The following is an 8,847-nucleotide window of genomic DNA, read 5'->3' on the forward strand; positions in this document are numbered from 1 at the left end:
AAGCAGATGATGCAAACTTACGGTATCAATAAATACAGCACAGTACTGTGAATGTATTTTCTCTTCCTTATGATTTTCTTAATAACATTTTCTTTCCTCTGGCTTACTTTATTGCAAGAATACACTATATAACACATATAACACACAAAATATGTGTTAATCCACTGTTTATGTTATCGGGAAGGCTTCCAGTCAACAGTAGGCTATTAGTAGTTACGTTTTGGGGGGACTCAAAAGTTATCTGCAGAGTTTTGACTGTGCAGGGGGTCGGCGTCCCCAACCCCCACGTTGTTCAGGGGTCAAGGGTATACACGTGTTTTATTTAAGAGAATAGCATACAATTTAGAAAGGAGTATGTAAAGAACATCGACTTTGTAAACATACCTGTCTGGATTCAAATCCTGCTCTGTCCCGTACTGCCCATGTCACTTTACGCAAGTACTCAATCTCTCTGAATTTCAGTTGCATCATGCAGCAGTCAGTGGTCCTGTTTGCCAAGTGTTTCCATTTCTCCCCGGTTCCAGGCCCCTGGAAGAACTGTACTTCTTGCTTTATCCCCTTGGTTTGGGCGGGGCCATAAATGTGAGTAGTTCTGGCTAATGGGTTTGAGTGATGTGTGAAATAATTCTGGGCCACAACATATGGTTGTTGGTGTGAGACCTCCCTCCAGGCCCAGGGCCCTCTTCCCCTCAGGCACAGCGAGCGACAACTTTCTAGATGGTGGCTGCTCTGTCGGGTTCAGTCTCCAAGTCATTCCAGTAAGAAGAGATCAGATCTCCAACATCCACCATCCTGTGATGGACGTGCACCTGCCATGGGCATGTAGTGGGAGTGAGGAATAAGCCAGTGATATTTGGGGATTGTCTATGACCACAGCATAGCTCAGCCTCTCCTGACTCACGTATCTCGTCTGCCAACTGAAATAACACCCTCTCAGGATTTTTCTGAGGGTGAAATGACTTAATTTACATGACGAGGTTATCACAGTGCTTGACACATAATAGGAACTCAAAACATGGCAGCTTTAATTATTACATAATAATAAAACTGTTTTGGAAAAATGTGGGATATTTGTATAAAATGAGAGGTATTGTGTCTGCTCATCCTGACAGGTAAGTTGTACTTTGCTTTCCCGAGGGGGGCACTATATTTGTTGCTATAGATAAGACTGCTTAAGCATGTGCACTTATGCACTTGTCTTTGCCACCATGCTATCAGACATATGTTTAGAAATTGAGGTTACCTCTGAAGACTAAAAAGTGAATAGATTTCAGCAGGAGAGAGACTGGCTGATGAGATAAGATAAAATGCATTTCAGAGCAATAAGTAATTTCTTAAAGAGAAGAAGAATAGATTATAATAATTATAAACATACATTCTCTTGCTCTTAGTAAGCAAAGGCACAAGGTTTTAAAGTGGTAGATTTAGTGTGGACAGGTCTTCCCAGAATATTTTCTGGCAACACTCGTTCCTCCGACGCTCTGTGGAAAAATGTATCATCCCCGCATAAGTTGGGGAAACTATCCTTGCCTTTGACATTCATATTGCATATTAGCATATTATCTAAAAAACATCCTATGGTATGGAAATTCATTTACCTCTAGTCCTGTATGTTCCACACGTCTCTGAAGTAGAGTCCAATTTCGTTGTTGCTGTTTTTTGTGGCCCTAGTGTTTTGCAGAACAAGCTTGGAAATGCTGAAGTGAGAGAAAAATAAAGTGGATTACTTAAGCATCATGTAATATAAATTATCACAAGTGACAATATTCTTGAGCCATGTATCAAGAAGTATTTCTCCCCCATAAATGTACACACAACCTCACTATCTGCTCAACTTGACTCATTCAATACCACTTTCATGACGCACCAGGACCCTGCTGCTGAGAGATGACATCCAAGTCCATGAACCCCAGCCACCGCGTCCATGGCCGCCCCACCCACCCAGGCCAGGCCATCCTCCTCCTCCACTTCACTCTCTACCAGCAGCTGCTCCCGTAAGTCCAGGTTCCGGTCGCACACACCCACAGGCTTTCTCTGCCAGCTGTACAACAGTTAGGCCGTATCCAGAAGCCCCCTCCCGCCCCCCACCTCCGTCCAACACTCTCGGGCCCTCGGCTCTTTGCTGGACCTCAGACTGACGTTGCTTGGGCGCCTCTAAAAGCCCAGTTCCCTGAGTAAACTTCTAGTATCGGCAAATCTAAATGGGTACCTCCTACCCGAGTGCCACCCACCGTGGCAGGATATAAAAGTTGGTGGAAAGGTTGGGATCTGAGCCAGAGTCTCCTCAAAGTCCCCCCTCAGCCAGAGCGCCCACCACAGTTCTAAAGGTCTTCTGCACATATGGGTCTGACTCTTCTGGAGGTTAAGCCAAACTGCAGTTGAATAGACCCTCCCCACTCTTAAAGAGCAGACCCTCCTGCACGACCGTAGGTGATCACATGATTTCGGGGACCACCTGAACCACCGAACTGAGGGGGCCTCAATGTTCACGTGACTGAGGGGGCTGAGTCTCACCTGACCACATGATGGCAATGACCATAAGGTCCACTTGACCAACAGCAGTCCAGAAGCTGCAGAGCTCACAGGAGTGGAAGAACTTTGGGTGCCACGTGTGGTAGGAGACACACTGTTGCCCATACATGGATATACAGCGTTTAGTAGCCCACAACCTTCACGTGATGGAGATTGCTGAACTTGACATGTACCCTGCTGGGAAGTGTACCAGATCATAGCATCCACATAACCGTAAGCAGTAGATCACATCAAGGGCTGAGGTTACCACATGCTGGTAGCTAGTCAGGGTCACATGAGAGAAGGAGCCACGTGACACGCAGGGTTCAGGAGTCCACCATGCTCTAGTGACTTGAAGGGCTGGAGCTACCACAGGGTCATGGTGGCAACAGGGCCAAAGAGACCACATGCCCTTTGGGTTTAAGGGCCTAGGGTTCTGACCGGACAAGAAGGGCTGGGCCTGTCAGGTAACTATTGTCCACAGGATGGCAGCAGCCACATGACCTGCAGCCTTAGGAACCCACAGAGCTCATGTGCCTGGGAGGGCTGAGTCAGCTTTCTGACAGTAGGGTCCAATGACAGTAGGGTTCTACTTGATCTGCAAGTTTCAGGGGAACATTACCTTTGGGAGAACAGGAGATCTGAGATTGCCCACATTCCTCATCTCCTCTGTGATGTTGGTGCCTCCGAGTGACCTTCTAAGCACACAATCTTGGGCTTTACCTACACCCACCCCACTCTAATGTGTTAATTTTATGTGCTTCCCCCCCCCGCCCCAATAGCACATGAAATTTAACACATAACAAATTAACACATGAGGATGAAATAAGTCCTCCCCCAAACCACAGTCCTGGGCATGCTGTAGAAAGTACTGTTAAGAGCCTAAGCAGTGGGTACAGGTAAGCGCTGTTGACTTCAGTTTCAGGCAGGTCTAAAGGAAATTAAACCAAATCTAATGAGCTGTAGTTGTTAATTTCGGAGGAAAAGTGTATAGTGATTACTGTGGGCCACGCACTTGAGAAGGATAACTCATTTAAGAGAGGTAACTCTATAGATTACGTACTGTTACAGAACTTTACAGATGCGAACACTGAAGTCCAGAGGTATTAAATCAATCACCTGACTAAGAGGTCACGGATATTGCAGGTGGCAACACCAGGAGTGGCCCACAGGTCGTCTGACTCCAGACTCTGTGTTCTGCTCACCCACCAGGTTCCCCACCAGAAGGTAACATTGGGTTCAGCCTTACTAATTCACAAAATCTGGCAAATCAGCCCCACTTACTGAAAAGTTGAGATCTTGAGAGAGCTCTTTGGGATGCCACGCTACTTAGACCCAGTCAAATTTGAGTCTATTTCATGGCCTCTATTTAAGATTTGTGTATAGATATAAACGTATCTCTAATATGTGAAATCTGTGTATATGAGTGGTTTATGAATTGCTTGATGATAGCTGAAAACATTTCCTTCTTTGAAATAAACACTGAAAAGAAGGTATCATAAAGTTTAGTCACCATACTCCCTGTGCCTGAATTACAACAATTACAAATGAGTGGAATCTGAATTCATTAGATTTTACGGTGCATATTCCGTCTGTGTCTCCACAGAAAGAACAGAGAAAGGAGTAGGACAATATATATTGTAGGGTTTTTTTTAAATTGCAAATCCAGAAACACCTATTTTGGTGATTTGTGTGGGAAGCTGCAGGATCATCAGTATGTCCAAAATAAGTGTGATCTGATCTTTCTGGTTTGCTGGCCTCGGTAAACAATGCTTTACATTGTTCGGATTATTTTGCTAGGTTCCTGCAATGTGGCATGGCTGCATAAATTAGCTGAAGAAAATGCAACAGATCAAATTTTCCACTGTGGTTACAGTTGAGGTATTAAGAAAAGACAAGAGACTCTGTGGTTCTAGGCCTACTGAAAAATGTCCTAGTTTGGGGTAAAGAATTGTAAGAGAAGACAGTTATTCGTGCAGGTCACTGCCTCTCCTGCAACTGTGGAGAATTATTTGTGGGACACATAAATTCAGGAGACAAAAAAGGAGGCATATCTTTATTTAAAATAGAGCCTATTATGAAACTTTACGCTGGATTTAGGAAACATCTCCGTGTAGTCATAGGATGGAATCTGACACCAAGCCCTGATATAGTTGTTTTAATGAGATACAGATGAGCAGATCAACAGTGCAAGATGCAAACAATTTTTTCGAGCCTATCTATGCTCACCTGATGGTGATTGGGGTCAACTTTTTTGACCAAAAGTCCAATTCTGGCCTCCTCATTATCCCTCTTAAGCCAGATTTTGCTTCTGTCAGACCTGATAACTCAAATCAATCATTCTTTCTCTGAGATGATGATCCGGAGTTCCTCAGGACCTTTTGAAAACATTTAGTTACATCAGTGGGGCCCTGTCACCACGCTCTACTGTATATCATGGGGGCGGGGGAGAAACTCTATGGTTAAAGATCTGTGTATCTGGGGTCCAGTTCAGGCATTACATTTATCAGGCACTGTGTTTAGGCAGCATGATAAACCATTTCTCTTGCATGAGATTTGGCAGGATTTCACGGGAAAAAATTTTCCTTCTTTTATCTTTTTTGTTTTGAGGTGGCCACTTTGGGAGTTGGTGCCAGTGGTTTTAGGAGGAGGAGTGGCTTTATCTAACACAGAGAAGTGGGAAAGCGGAGCAACAGAACAGGTGTGATGCTGTTTACCTAAAGGTAAATACTCAAATTCTTCTGGTTCTAACACACATATGTACAACTGAACTAGATGTCCTATGTGACTACTTTCAGAAAGCAAAGTTGACTTACCTAGCAACAGTACACAGGAGATAGCATCAGATGAGGCTGTATCATTATGGAAATTGCATTCAGAACCTGTTTCTCTTTGTTCCTTTGTGAAATTTGTTAAGATATATGGAAGTAAGTTTATTGTCAGTGTTTTTTTTTTTAACATCTTTATTGGAGCACAATTGCTTTAAAATGGTGTGCCAGCCTCTGCCCTAAAACAAAGTGAACCAGCCACACATACACACAGGTTCGTTTCCATATCTCTTCCCTCTTTGGTCTCCCTCCCTCCCACCCTCCCTATCCCACCCCTCCAGGCAGTCACAAAGCACGGAGCTGATCTCCCTGTGCTATGTGGCTGCTTCCCACTAGCTACCTATTTTACGTTTGGTAGTGTATATCTGTCCATGCCACTCTCTCACTTTGTCACAGCTTACCCTTCCCCCTCCCCATATCTTCAAGTCCATTCTCTAGTAGGTCTGTGTCTTTATTCCCGTCTTACCCCTAGGTTCTTCATGACCTTTTTTTTTTTTTAGATTCCATATATATGTGTTAGCATACGGTGTTTGTTTTTCTCTTTCTGACTTACTTCACTCTGTATGACAGACTCTAGGTCCATCCACCTCGAAAGAAGAGAAACGGTTGCAGTTACTGTGCTGTGGCGTAGAGTTGAATATCCCTACCCACCAACCATCACGATGTAAAATTCAACAGCCCTAGGTTGAATAGAATACGTCGAATAAGAGGCTCATCCTGTGAGGATTACCATAGCATGGAAATAGGAAATTACATCCACAATTAAAATGTCTTCGGGGCTAAGGATGGAGAGAAGTGAGAAGATAGGGATTCTGTACAGGGTGCTTATTCATAAGCTGTGTCTTTTGTCATGATATGACTCTCCAGTACAATTTGGAAACCCCATCCACGTGAAAACCATTGAAAATAAAATTGTGGTTCATAGATTTTCATAGTCCTAGTCGAGAATGAACTTTTTCCTGGGCTGCTGCTTTTTCTCCACTCAAACATTTTTCCATTCAAATCATAGTTCTAGAGTGTGACGTCAGGAAGTTGGCAGAATAGGAGTTTCCAAATAAACATTTTGCCTAATCAGCCATGAGCGAGAGTGTTTTTGTGGGAGCCCCAGTATCAAGTGAGGAAGCCCCAACACCCTGACCCTTTAAAAAAAAATTCCAAGAACAGACACGTTGAAGAGAGTAGGAAGAACAGCTTCACCCTACCAATATCAAACTTCCTGCAAGGCTACACATATCAATGCCTAGATAGATGCACTAGGCCTGCAATTCCTCCCATGGGAGATAGTGAGAATGTGGTGAGCACCTGAATACCCAATGGTGCTAGACGCTGCCCAGGAATCCCACTTCTTTTTTGCCCAAACCCAGAACCCAGAGGTGATGAGCATGGCTGAATAGTCTTGAGATAGCAAGGAGAAGGGGAAAGGGCAAAGGCTCACAACAAACAGGGCACCAAGCTCAAGAAAGGGCTGCAGTTCTACTAACTGCCTCACAGACTGTACCTTACAAACCTCATAGGACCCATCACCTACAGAAGCCTTAATTTGCCCACGAGCATATCCAGCACTCTATATGCCTCTCCCCCTTAGAACCGGCATTCCGTGGACACCCCTGCAGAAGGTGCACTCATGCCTCAACAGATCATGCGCATGTGCATAAAGAGAACTGGCACCACTCTGCTGGATGGTGAGAACAGACATACCTTAAACACTTCAGGGTACCGAAATGGGGAAAATAAACAGGAGGCTGTCAGCATGTGTCCTGGCTTTGTGCAATTGAGAAAAAGCGTGTATCATCCAAACACTTCCTTCACAAGATGGAACAAGAGGGGCAGAGCTGATGAATCCACAGAAGAGGCCTCAGAGAACCCCCAGTATCCCTAGCTTGGCTGAGTGGTTCAGATGTTTCTCTCCTGAAGGAAGTCAGTAAAGCCTGATGGAAGAGATTGCTTCCTTAAATGTGAAGACACCAACACGAGATTTTCAGGGGCAGGAAAAATATAGGAAGCCCAACACCCCACCAATGATACAAGATAATTTCCCAGTAACTGACCCCATAGAAATGGAGGTCCATGAATTGCCTGACAAAGAATTCAACATGATTGTTTTAAACATGCCAAGCCAGCTGCAAGACAACTCAGTGAAATCAGAAAAGCAATACCTGAACAAAATGAAAAAGTCAACAAGGAGATAGAAATCACAAAAAGGAGCCAAAAGGAAATTATGGAGCTGAAGAATACAATGGATGAATTTAGAAATATAATAGAGAGCTATAAAAACAGACTTCATCAAGCAGAAGAAAAAATGCATGAACTCAAAAAGAAGTTATCTAATCAGAGGAGAAAAAGAAAGAATGAAAAAGAGTGGGGAAAATCTATGGGATTTTTAAAACACCATTAAATGGACTCATATATAGATGATGGGGACCCTGGAGGAGGAGGAGGAGAGAGAGAGAGAGAGAAAGAGAGAGAGAGAGAGAGAGAGAGAGAGAGAGAGAGGTGTGGGGGTGATTTTATTTATAGAAATAATGGCTGAAAACCACCCAACTTGTGGGAGCAACATGGACCCCCAAGTTCACAAAACTCGAAAGTCCTCGAACAGTTTCATCTCATACGAGGTTATATGAAGACACATTATACTAAAAATATCAAAAGTCAAAGAAAAGGAAAGAATTTTTTTTCTTTTCTTAACTGTCTTTATATTTTACTTATTTATTTTGAATACTTACAACAATCTAGAATTTTTGTCATCTCTATTAAAAATTAATTTTTATTGGAGTATAGTTGCTTTACAATGTTGTGTTAGTTTCTGCTCTACAGCAAAGTGAATCAGATATATATATATATATATATATATATATATACATATATATATATATATATATATATATATATATATATCCCCTCTCTTGTGGATGTCCTTCCCGTTTGGTTCACCACAGAGCACTGAGTAGAGTTCCCTGTGCTATACAGTAGGTTCTCATTCATTATCTATTTTATATATAGTAGTGTATATATGTCAATCCCAATCTCCCAATTCAACCCGCCCCTTCCCACCCTGATATCCATATGTCTGTCCTCTACATCTGTGTCTCTATTTCTGTTTTGCAAATAAGTTCATCTGTATCATTTTTCTAGGTTCCACATATAAGGTACATATTATGATATGTTTTTCTCTTTCTGAATTACTTCACTCTGTATGACAGTCTCTAGCTCCATCCACATCTGTGCAAATGGCACAATTACATTCCTTTTTATGTCTGAGTAATGTTCCATTGTATATGTGTACCACACCTTCTTTATCCATTCCTCTGTTGATGGACATTTAGGTTGCTTCCATGTCCTGGCTATTGTAAATAGTGCTGCAATGAACATTGGGGTACATGTACTTTTGAATTATGGTTTTCTCAGGGTATATGCCCAGGTGTGGGGTTGCTGGGTCATATGGTAGTTCTATTTTTAGTTTTTTAAGGAACCTCCATACTGTTCTCCATAGTGGCTGTATCAATTTACA

This window comes from Phocoena phocoena, chromosome X, assembly GCF_963924675.1.
Source record: "Phocoena phocoena chromosome X, mPhoPho1.1, whole genome shotgun sequence".
Lineage (NCBI taxonomy): Eukaryota > Metazoa > Chordata > Mammalia > Artiodactyla > Phocoenidae > Phocoena > Phocoena phocoena.